Raw genomic sequence first — 8,900 nt, 5'->3', positions numbered from 1 at the left:
CAGTTTGTTTCCTATGTGAAGCACAAGCTTCCATTACATGCTGTGCAGATAACCAATGTTTTGACGTGGTACACAACATTCACTGTAAACTGTTTTTTGTTATTCTAAAGAAGTGCCAAACACCACCTCTTTTTTCAAGGACGTCATAGGAATATTTGGCGAGACCTTACAGCCCCTCTTATTGGAAGTGTGGCCAGCCAGCTTTGCTTGGATGCTAGTATGGATTTCTGTTCCTGATCATTGTGTGCTATCGAGTTGCTAATGTCTATGCAACCAGTGCAAGACATTACGTGATTCTATAGTCGGATACAACTTTAGGAGGCCGCGGAATCGGCATTTCAATGGCAGGTGAACAGAAGCCTGCACCAATGGTCACGCACTCTAGATTGACGTCATGCCGCCGGACGCACTAACACCTGCTCGTTGGAGAGGGGCTATTTCTTTAGACGTGGAGGCAACCAGGTGCTGCACTTTGTTCAGCCGGGCGGTGCCTCTCCTGTCTTCTGAAGTTGCATCGGACTGTAGAGGATGCCGCTATTCATACAACACAAAAGGACAATGTGTGCAATTACTTGGCCTATGGAATGGATACATCACAAGTGAGCTATACAAAGGAGAGGCCTAGGCTATACAAGGGAGAGGCTATACAAACTGTGTGAAAATTAGTGCATGCAAATGTATGACATTGTTAAAGAATATGTGGTATCCAACATGCATGTAATGGCACGTTTGAATCGGGAGTGTTGCATTCATATGCACAGTCTATAGTTGATGGCATTATTCAGCTTCTGCTGTTACCTGTCTTTTCATTGTGCAGAACACACACCATTCATCTTGTGGCTAATCAACACTCACTGTATTGTTGCACATAGAAAGAACAGCATAATGACGTGTATGCTGCATTAGTGTATTTTTCATTTACATGGTCCAACAGTGGCACAGGTAGTCTTAGGTTTTTGCCCATTTTGAAGAGACAGCAAGTGCACGCATGTTACAAGTGTCCTAATATGCACAGCACAATGTTTACTCCAATAATTTTATTCATGCTCTTGAATAAGAAACAAAGTAATAAACTGAACGCTCCTTTATAAAGTGTCTTCTGGGGGCTCGACTGGAGAGCAGTGAGGGCACCGATACTACGGTTTCAGGGTAGCCCTCTGGACTTCTGTCACACTCTCAAGATCACGCGCCTGGCTCTCGCCTACTGCCACCAGGCTGTTGAGTGCCTCCAGCAGCAGAATGTATTGCTGCAAAAAAAACGTGGATTGTTGGAATGAATCAACTGCATATGAACAATTATTTACAAAGAAAAATGCTCGTTGCACTACTGGTACTAACTGCCCTTAACTGTGGAAGCCTGTAGCGTAGTATGCATAATAAAACATAACTGGGGTTGTCTTTTTCAGAACCAATTGTCATGTTGATTATTGTGCCTGCAGCTGATGTGTCCCCGCAGCTTCACGAGCCTCCACGGTCTGCTCCACAAGGCTATTTTTGTTCACTGCGAACCAAATGTCTCTACCTAAATACCGTCTTATTGGAGCTGATTGCATCCTATACCTACAAACATCGTATCTTTGTCCCATTACGCAATTGCTTACCATCCTCGGCTGCAGTTCTCTCTCCTTGACATCCATTCTCTCATGCTTATGTAATCACCTGTTATGAATTGGCAACAAGGGATTGAAGACGTGCATGGCCTGCCTGTCGATTCCATTTGTTTCTTAATCTCAACTAGCATATCAGCTGCCACGGTTTACTACGCCACTGTCTTCCTGCCTTAATGCTATCTTCAACAATTTTGGTTACTTCGCTTTCTGCGCAGTCTTCGACTTCTCAAGTTTCTTTTTTAACCTCCAGGTTAGTGTCCTATATGGCATAACCGGTAGAATACAATGATTCTTAACTTTTTTCAAGGATAGCGGTAACGTGGCGATCACAATTCGGTAATGCCTTCCATGTGCTGTTCAACCCATAAACTTTTGTATAAGTTTTCTGCTTTACGTCAGTACCTGCTATTGATATTTCACCTTGATAAAGATACTCTTCCATAGATTCTGTGGGCTTACTGTCACTTATGAATTTCTGTTATCTCACCAAGTTAGTGAAGATTACCTTTAGCTTTTACATATTTTCGTGGGCCCACGTGCATGTAAAAGCACGAACACTCATTGGTTTTCAATGCCTTTTTTAAACTGCTGGACATTCAGTTCGTTACTATGAAAGTGACTTAATCCGTGCACTACTATTATGCTAAGTATGAAATAGTAAAAGTATACTTATATGCAGTTTGTCGATCTCCCCTTCACTGTGTTGGTGTAGACCACCTCCTTGCCGCATCGTAGCCATATAGGCTGTCTTCCGTTTGCACACCCTATGTAATATTCGTGACGCTCGCAGCCACGCAGAGTGGAGAAACTCAGCGTACTCTCAGGAGCAGTACCGGACAAGGTGCTTTGTCAGCATTACGCTGTGAACAGTAGGTGCGTATTGCGATGTGTAAAATCGCCGAAGCTATCGGCAGCCTTACGGGGCGCACGGAAAGATTGCTCACGGAGGAGCAGAACTATCCAAGGAATAGTGGTCATCGTCGAGCTTGATCACTACGTCGCGCACTGCAAGCTCGTTGCACGAGTTTGTTTACACTGGGCTTCTTCGATGTTTGGCCGCCACGCTCGCCCGGTGAATGGATGTGATGACGCCCCCCCAACGTTCCCTCTTGGTATAATGCGAAGCGTACTAAATTAAAAATTTGTCTAATACACATTCACATTCACATAAACATCTTATACGCTTTAAAATGCTTCTAAACCACGGTAATGGAACTAATAATATTGTACTAAATGCATTGGTTTCATAACTTGCTTGTGCGTGTAATGCACTCGGTGGAACGACAACAAGTGAAAGAAGGCCCGACCATGCACCGATGGTATGACAACGTGAGCCCCAGTTTGTCGATCACCCAGAAGGCAACGCCCAAGGAATGATAGCCACCCAGAGTGAATCTAGATAAACCAATGAAACTGGAGGCTTGCCGAAAGATAAACTGTGTCTCGGTACCATTTGTGCTTTCATCTCGGGGCATCGCCAGAGTTCGTGGAGATGCCGAGTTTCACCAAACTCGGCGCATCCTGCATAGCATCCCTGGTCGATATGAAGCGAATAAACGAAAAGAAATAAAGCATAACGCCTGCAATCAACGCCGTTACGCAATAAATGCAACGTGCTCCCTTCAGCCGCCTCCAGAATGCGGCAGTTAGCAAAACAAAAAGATTTTTGCACCAAAAGTTTCTGTGCCTTTTGTTTATAAGTGAGGGCGCATGGTTAAAGGCATGTGTATATTCAGGAAACTATAAGCTTAGGTTAGAAGCTGTGTTCACCGATAGCTTCTTGCACGTGACGTTCAAACACCGTACGTTTCGTTTTGAACGATTTCGACGATGCAGTCGGAGATAGTTGTGTACAGAAGCACTGGAGCTTGGCGTCGATTGCCGGCGCTGAGTTGGCCTGTCTTCAAGGCCCTTCCGGTTCACCTTTTACGAGGGGACGCACCGAGGCGAGGCTTATGGTTTTGCAGGAGGCATAATAAACGTCTGGGCCTTCTGCGAGCATGAACCCGCGAACAAAACAAGTACCCATGCCCAACCAGCAAAAAAAAATAAGAAAAAAAAAAACTCGAACAAGATGCAGAGCTTCTTTTCTACAGCGCGTCTACAACCGGGCTCAGATGGATGCGTCTTTCGTGCAATAAAAGGGCTGAATGGAAAAGAGCGAGCGTTGAAGACGACAAAAGGGTGCTTAACTGAGAGCCGTCAGGTGGGTGGCAATAAAAACACGCGGCTGTAAACTACGGCTAGGCTCTTGACGCGTAAAACGGAAGCACGCACGCGCTTTTGCGTCATGTACTTCCTTTCATCTATGTCAAAGTTGTTTTGTCGTTTATTGCATGCGGACACGAGAATAGCGACGCTAAAGCAAGCTTAGTGAAGCTGAGCAACGAATAGGGAGCTTTCTCTAACATTATATAGAGAGTACGTATACGCAAGAAGTGTGCGTTGCAATGAAATGTTCGCACATGAAGACGACAGATGGGTCAAAGCAGGTGTGAGGAAATCACCACGTGGTTCAGTAGCACTCTTTGTCGGCTGGAACAAATGAGATGCAGAAAAATTGTGCAGATCGAACGCTCATCATTGAATGTATGTGAAGTGAAGCCTTGGCTATTATATTCCTGTGCCTCCGAGCGCGTGAACAAGTTTTCGCGCACCCTTTGCGCTACGCCCAGCGCGTCCGGTTGGAATCTAAATACTGAGAAGCTTTGTTTGAATTTATAAAGAATGCTCAAACCTGTGTTATTTTCTGTATTTTGCAATGTCAGTACGATGTCATACCGAAAGCCAGCTAATAGATAAACTGGAAGAACTGATTTTCCCTCTATTCATTACTTCTCTCTACCTTGCGGGTTCCCGCAGAACTACTACGTCAAACTCTTGCCTTTGCTTCGTGTTGTCGACAAATTCGACTTCGCCCTGCCATCTGCTAGCCGCCTGGTTATCTCAGATGGTAGAGTGGCTGCCCCGGAAAGGCGGTGGTCCCGGGTTCGAGTCCCGGACCAGGACGAATTTTTCTTCAACTATGAGGCTTTTCATTCGAGGAAACCGTATGGGTTTCCTTTGTAGCAATTGCTACGAACAGGTGGATGTCTGATTTTTCCTTTATTCATTACTTCTCTCAACCTTGCGGGTTCCCGCAGAACTACTAGGTCAAACTCTTGCCTTTCAGCTCAGCTCAGTTTATTGTCCTTAAAGACCCCCGGGGGGGGGGGGGGTATTACATAAGGGGTGGGTTTAACATAAGTTCCACATTCGGTACACTTTATAAGTTATATTCAAGGTGATCAATCACACGCTGTAGGAATGAAGACAGGCAAGTGATGCTAACAATGTCAACAGGAAGGCCGTTCCAGTCTTTAGCTGCTCGAGGAATGAACGAGGCGGAAAAATGAGTGGTTGGGGCACGTGGCCGTGCGACTTGCTGCGGATGTCTGGTGCGGTGAGAGATGCGTGCTGCAGGAACGATGTATGGCGCATGATGAAGGGTACTGAAAAAGAACTTGTGATAGAGCTCAAGACTAGCAATGCGTCGGCGATTAGATAGTAATGTTAGTCCGGATTGTGTTTTAAGTGCGGAAATACTGACATCATATGAATATTTTGAGTGAATGAACCTAGTAGCGCGGTTCTGAACAGATTCAAGTGACGTGATAAGATGTGTTTGCTGCGGGCTCCAGATGGCAGATGCATATTCAAGTTTTGCCCGAACAAGGGACTTGTAGGCAAGCAGGTTTACGTTTTGAGGTGCCTGGCGGAGATTACGTTTTAAAATACCTAGTGTTTTATTAGCAGATGATATGATATTAGAAATATGTTTATGCCAGGATAGATCATTGCATACAGTGACACCTAGATATTTATAGGACTCTGCTAGTTCGAGAGGCATGCTTCTACTTCGGTAGGGAAATACCAGGGGATTACTGTTACGAGTGAAAGACATAACTTCACATTTTTGTACATTATGTTTCATTAACCAATCGTCACACCATGTTAGTATGTTGGTGAGGTCTTTCTGCAGTGCTGTTTGATTGCTGGTGTTACTTACAGTTCGATAAATGACACAATCATCGACGAACATTCGTATATTACAGGACACATGTGAAGGTAAGTCATTATTATATATTAAAAATAATAGGGGGCCAAGAACCGATTCTTGAGGGACGCCTGATGTTACTGGCACAGGGTTAGATAGGTGATTATTTATAATGACAGATTGGGAGCAGTTGCTAAGAAATTCAATGATCCAATTCAAAACATCAGGATGCAAATTAAGTCTTGTAAGTTTCAATATTAGACGTTGATGAGGAACTTTATCGAAGGCCTTAGAGAAATCCAGGAAAATTGTGTCAGTCTGTATGTTACTGTCAAGGTTAGTGTGAACATCGTGCAGGAAAATGGCCAGCTGTGTTTCACAGGAGAAACCTTTGCGGAATCCGTGCTGGGCGGGATGGAAAAAGTGATTCAAGTCAAGAAAATTCATTATAAGAGAGTAGATGACATGTTCCATGATTTTGCAGGGGACGCTTGTTAGGGAGATGGGGCGGTAGTTGAGAGGCGAGTTTCTGTTACCTGATTTGTGAACTGGAACGAGCTTCCCAATTTTCCAGTCATCTGGAATGAAACCTGAAGAAAGAGACGGGGCAAATATCAAGGACAAATAGGCTGCAGAAATAAGCTTCGTGTTTTTTAAAATTTTTGGGTTAATCTCGTCTATGCCGGAAGATGATGAACACTTGATTTTGTCAATGATCGCACAAATACCGTCTGCATTGAAAGCAATGGCTGGCATTGACGAGTTCATACTAAGCGATGATGAAATGGGAGGCGCATTAGACTCGTTAGTGAACACAGAAGCAAAGGCCGAATTGAACACTTCGGCGCAATCGAAATCATTAATAATTTCGTTCGATTCGTTAGTTATCTTAATAGTGCGCGTTTCGCTATCGTTTATAACTCTCCAAAATTGCCCCGGGGGATTGATTAATAGGTTTGGTAGATCATTGTGATAAAATGAGTGTTTAGCGTGACGCAGTGCGTCGACGTAGCTCTGTTCGGCTTCATGATATTTATCCCTTGCGCATGGGCGTCCTCTCTGTTTGACGGCGCGATACAGACGCTTCTTTTTGTTTTCTAGGCGTTTTAAGGCCTTTGTGAACCATGGTTTTTGCTGACAAGAACGAAAGGTGACTTTAGGAATGAATTTATGTGCAAGACCACTTAGTTTGTTTTTGAAGCGCGTCCAATTGCTGTTAACGGAATGGTCTTGAAAAGTTGATTCGAATATAGGAAAGAATGTATTCATAGCTTCAGTTATAGCTCCGTAATTTCCTTTGTCGTATAGACATATTGTTTTCTTAAAGGTATCCCGTGTCAACAAATTGAACGAAAAAGTGGCATGGATGACTTTGTGATGACTGATCTCAGGTAAATAAGAAATCGATGAAAGGCTGTGAGGGTGGTCGGTTAGTATGAGATCGAGGACGTTAGCAGTTTGCTGCGAAATCCGGGTTGGTTCAGTTACTAGCTGGGAAAGATTATAGTTGAGGCAGAAATCGACAAAATTTTCGGCCTCTGTGTGTCGGGATACCGAGAATGATTGTATGGTACGCCAGTCTATTTGTGGGAAGTTAAAGTCACCGAAGAGCAGGATTTGCGCGTTTCGGTGGGTGGTTACCAGTTCGCTTATGACGTTGTTAAGTTGATGGCAGAAGTCAGAAGTAGCACTGGGTGGTCTGTAGCAGATACCAAGTAGCACTTTTTTTGGATAGGTATGCATTATGACCCATAACATCTCGAGATCTGATGTGACGTTAATTAGCGAGCATGGCAACTGCTCACGAACAGCGACTAGCACACCACCACCACGGGTTCCTGCGAGGTCGTTCCGATAGAGGCAGAAACCGGGCAGGTCGGCTAGAACTTCGCTATCAGCAACGGCGCTGCTCAGCCATGTCTCAGTTAGTAATAGTATGTTGCTACCGGTAGATGAAACTATGTTCGACACCAATTCACGCTTTGGGAGGAAACTGCGCACGTTCGTGTATATTATAGAAAGCGAAGCGCTATCTCTGGAGCAAGTCGGTGTAGTGTTATTGTTGTGTTTGGGGTGATGTAACTGCTATGACAACTCTTTGACACTACTCGAGGCGGCATCAAAGGTGTATCTTCTTGAACCGATGAACAAAGTCTTAAAGCGGAGTGAAAACGGGACGCCTTTACTTTTTGCGAAAGCAACGAGATGTTTTCGGGAATTTCGTACTGATCGCGAAAAGTCCTCGCTAATACTGTAGTCAGTGCCCTTAAGCTTTCGGCCACTCGAAAGGATGTTAACTTTGGTTTTATGGAAAGTAAATTTTGCTATCAGGGGGCGAGAGTGATTGGCGGAGTGACGACCGACGCGATGTGCACATTCTATTTCTTTTGGGTCGATGGTTAGTTGCAACCTATAGCGGCAAAGTTCCACAATCAACCTTTCGGAGTCGGCAGAGGTTTCAGAGCTGGAAGGGTCAGGAATGCCGTAAAAAATTAGGTTGTCCCGCCGTGAGCGATTTTCAGCATCGTCGATACGTGCTTCGAGCTCGGAAATGCGAAAAATAGCCTGTTAAGTCGTGGTGCGCATTGCATCCACGTCGTTGCGAATGGGCAAAAGCGTCTGGTAGTAACTCTCAAGATCATTCATTCGTTTGCTTAGATCAGTAATTGCTTTATCGGTAGAAGTAAGTTGCGACTTAAGACCATGGATTTCAGTGATCAGCTGGTTCTGACCGGCGGTTAGTTTTCGCAATTCGGTTAGTAGGTTTTCAGGAATGTTAGGACGCGGGTTTGTTTCCACATCACCGGCCAAAATCAGCAAGGCATGAATAATATGAGCACATTCGACAGCAATGGCGGCACAGCAGTGCGGGCTTGGCAACTGCATCAGGAAATAATTGCTAGATTTTTTAGCAAAGAGAGCGTATGGTTGACTAACCTTCATTGCAAAAGCAAAAGGTTTAGCGAGCTGTGCAGATGCGCAGTCGCCGAGCCCACAAAGCTGTGCTGACGGCCGCCCCCAGTTTATATCTGGTGACTGCGTTGCCGTTGCTGACGATGGGGATTGCCACCCTTGACTGAGGACCACCAGCCGCTACTTCTTCTGCTGGATGTCCGGGTATGAAGCATCGCTGGTACGGAAAACCTGAATGTTGGCTGGCTCGTTTCCTTGGCAGTCGACCACGCACCTCGACGAAGCTGATGTAGCAGGAGCGGTTATCGTAGGCAGCAGGAAATGCCCAGTAGCGAAGGTGA

At 45.0% G+C, this 8,900-nt stretch overlaps 1 pseudogene; it reads right to left on the bottom strand.

Annotated features, from left to right (window-relative positions):
• Window positions 1-7,731: 7,731 nt before the first annotated feature.
• Window positions 7,732-8,589, bottom strand: LOC135912014 (uncharacterized; annotated as a pseudogene).
• Between the last annotated feature and the right edge of the window lie 311 nt (window positions 8,590-8,900).

This window comes from Dermacentor albipictus, chromosome 4 (assembly GCF_038994185.2).
Source record: "Dermacentor albipictus isolate Rhodes 1998 colony chromosome 4, USDA_Dalb.pri_finalv2, whole genome shotgun sequence".
NCBI classification, from domain to species: Eukaryota; Metazoa; Arthropoda; class Arachnida; order Ixodida; family Ixodidae; genus Dermacentor; species Dermacentor albipictus.
Note: the sequence above shows the minus strand (reverse complement) of the source record. Positions and strands in the feature narration are given on the sequence as shown.